Source organism: Chiloscyllium punctatum, chromosome 18 (assembly GCF_047496795.1).
Source record: "Chiloscyllium punctatum isolate Juve2018m chromosome 18, sChiPun1.3, whole genome shotgun sequence".
Taxonomy (NCBI): Eukaryota; Metazoa; Chordata; class Chondrichthyes; order Orectolobiformes; family Hemiscylliidae; genus Chiloscyllium; species Chiloscyllium punctatum.
The window spans coordinates 73745969-73749159 of NC_092756.1; the positions used below are offsets into that span (position 1 = coordinate 73745969).

At 43.2% G+C, this 3191-nt stretch overlaps 1 non-coding gene across 1 annotated transcript; it reads left to right on the forward strand.

Annotated features, from left to right (window-relative positions):
* Positions 1 to 2122: 2122 nt before the first annotated feature.
* On the forward strand, positions 2123 to 2195 carry trnar-ccu (transfer RNA arginine (anticodon CCU)). Its single transcript has one exon. It is a non-coding gene; the product is annotated as a tRNA-Arg (tRNA).
* The last annotated feature ends 996 nt before the right edge of the window (positions 2196 to 3191 follow it).

The following is a 3191-nucleotide window of genomic DNA, read 5'->3' on the forward strand; positions in this document are numbered from 1 at the left end:
ACACATATACACACACACATATATACACACACACATATTCACACGCACATATAAACACACATACTCACCCACACACATATACGCACACATATACACACACACATTCACACACATACACACCCACACACACATATACACACACCCATATACACACACTCATCTAAGTTTGTCTGATGAACATGTACTTCCAAAATTACATTTTACTTTGCTCAAAACCTGTATGAATCATGTGAGATGCTGTCAATCTGTTTTTTAGATTGGAATCAGTCTGACCATTGTGGCACAGACAGTCTCATACAGGGGAGCTCACACCTTCAATACATTATCTGGGCCAACATGACACCAATTGTTAAAGTTCACTTGAGAATGTAACTTTTGATAAAAGTTTTGCAATTTACATATGAAAGGACGAAACCCAACCTGGCCATTCTAAAAGATGAGAGATTTAACAAACAATCCAGGTCTTTCTGAAGATACAATTTCAGTTGCATCACATTGTAAACATTTGCTATAAATTCTGTGTCCTGCAATCTTATTCTCCACAACCACCCGATGAAGGAGCAGTGCTCCGAAACCTAGTGCTTCCACATGTTCGACTCTAACCTGGTGTTATGTGATTTTTAAATCTGTCATTCACCCATCTCCTGACGGTTGAGCATACATCTCAAGGTCAGGACAGCGGCCCTCCGCAGGGATACAAATCGACTCCTTCTTTGGTCGCTCCACGATGGATCTCTCTGATGACTGTTCCCGTTCGTTGGTTGGCTCATTGGGATCATTGCTGACATCTTGGAAGAATTCCTGGAGTCTCATTGGTCTGATGAATTCCTCACAATTTTACTCAAGTATTCTTGTTGGTGATGGGGACAAAGGGAGACTAAATTTGATTTGCGTTTCAACTTGATTTTATTAGCAATGTATTGAAACAGTTTGTAACATCATTTGGAAATGCATACAAAGGTTCTAAATCAGTTGTGTACAGTCTATGCAGAGAGAAAAGATCCAACAAACCATTGGAATATTGACATTTCTCAAACCTTCTGTATCGTTGTGGAAAGAAAGGCATTTTGTACTTGGGCAGAAAACGATCTCTGTTCAGTGTCAGGCACCAAGAGGGTCTGAGAACTGAAAGGACGATGTGATCATTTGTCAGAAAGACCTGAGACTGTGTTGTTTCCCTGTTACACCTTGGCAGCAGCTGCCTGAACCTTTAGTGCGTCCCTCAGTGTGTTGTCACAGATCTGGGAGTGTGCTTGGCTGTCACACTCATTTGAGGTCAACTGTTTCCAGTGGTCTACCAATATAGTGCCCTCGTGGCCTAATGGTGATGGCACTGGCCTCTGAAATCTGGGATTTCAGGGATTTCATTTTTAAGCCTGGTCTTTGCAGTGGCTGATTTTCATCCCATGTCAACTTCATCTCAATCCAAATTGACTGGATTTTTTAACTACTCTGTTAAAAATCATTGTGCCTATGTTGAGATCATGGCAACTGCTGTTTAATAGAAACTTGCACAAGGTAATTCCGGGATTTGGGAGATCTTGGGGTGAATTGTCTGAAAGAGACAGCATAGCCCCAATGGGCTGAATGCCCGCTAAGATTGTGTTGATTTGTCCTCAATGCAGCTTTTTGCAACATCTCCACTTTCTCCTTCCCCAGTAACTGCAAATATCTTGAAAGTGCTGCACAAAATAACATTGAGCCCTTTGCTATTTTCCTGTCTGCTCCATTTTCCTCAGACTTGAGTTCTGCAAAGTTGAAGTTTGAAGGTGGTAAAAACAATGACTGCAGATGCTGGAAACCAGATTCTGGATTAGTGGTGCTGGAAGAGCACAGCAGTTCAGGCAGCATCCAAGTAGCTTCGAAATCGACATTTCGGGCAAAAGCCCGAACTGCTGTGCTCTTCCAGCACCACTAATCCAGAAAGTTGGAGTTTGGTTGATTTCTCATCGGTCCATTTGGGGAGAAATGGGAGGCGGGATCAATTTATCAAGCAGCCTACAATTTAGCATGAGATGGAAGGGGTAAAAAACAATCAGTGAGCATCTTACACTCAGAAACACACACAATGAGAGGTCAGGGTGCAGTATTTAAAGGCTGCCATTGGCAACCTGCATGTGAGGCCGCAGTGGCCTAATGGATAAGGCACTGGCCTCCTAAGCCAGGGATTGTGGGTTCAAGTCCCATCTGGGGTGTCTCTGTGGCTTATCCTCCATTTCTAATCTTTTTTGGAAAAACCCCCATCTCCACATTCAGTTGATGGTCAGTGGTATCCAACATGATCTTGCACAAGATTTTCGGGGATCTGCAGGATTGAATGTTGAAGGTGGTGATCAAGTGGCTGCTGTCTCTGGATGGGGACGAGATTCCTGAGAGTGTGGTTGGAGAGGTTGCTTTTGGAAGCCAGCTCTCATCACACTCTCATCAACAAACCAACCCTTCAACACTGATCCCACCCGAACATCGGATATTACTGACAGAGAATACCCTTGCCAACGTTTATAGGTGCACCATCGACAGCATTCTGTCTGGATGTATCACTACCTGGTTTGGCAACTGTACCATTCAAGATTGGAGACGGTTACAGAGAGTGGTGAACTCGGCCCAGACAATCAGAAAGGCCAACCTCCCATCTATACAATCCATCTACCAGGCCCGCTGTCAAGGAAAGGTCTCCAGCGTTCTCAAAGATCCATCCCACCCTGGCAATGTTTTTCTACAACCTCTACCATCGGGGAGAAGGTACAGAAGCCTGAACACACGCACCAACCCGTTTTGAAACAGTTTCTACCCTACTGTTATTAGAATACTGAACGGTCTCACAGACTCTTAGTATTCACGTGTACCTGTGTTTTTGTTCCTGCTGCTGTTTCCCTATTATTTACTTATCTATGCTACTTAACTCTGTGAGCTGCCTGTATTGCTCACAAGACAAAACTTTTCACTGTGTCGATCATTACTTGCAAATCAAATATTTTCAATGAATCTTCCAACTTTAGGATTACTGTTATCTTGGTCCAACTCATTGAATGTAAATCTAAATTATTGAGTGTGGAATAACTTTATTTCACCTGCATTTTTTCCTGTTAAATGAGTTTGGGAGAAGATTTGTAGCTCGGGTGCTCGTTGTTGTGGTTCTGTTCGCTGAGCTGGGAATTTTTCTTGCAAACGTTTCGTCCCCTGTCTCGGTG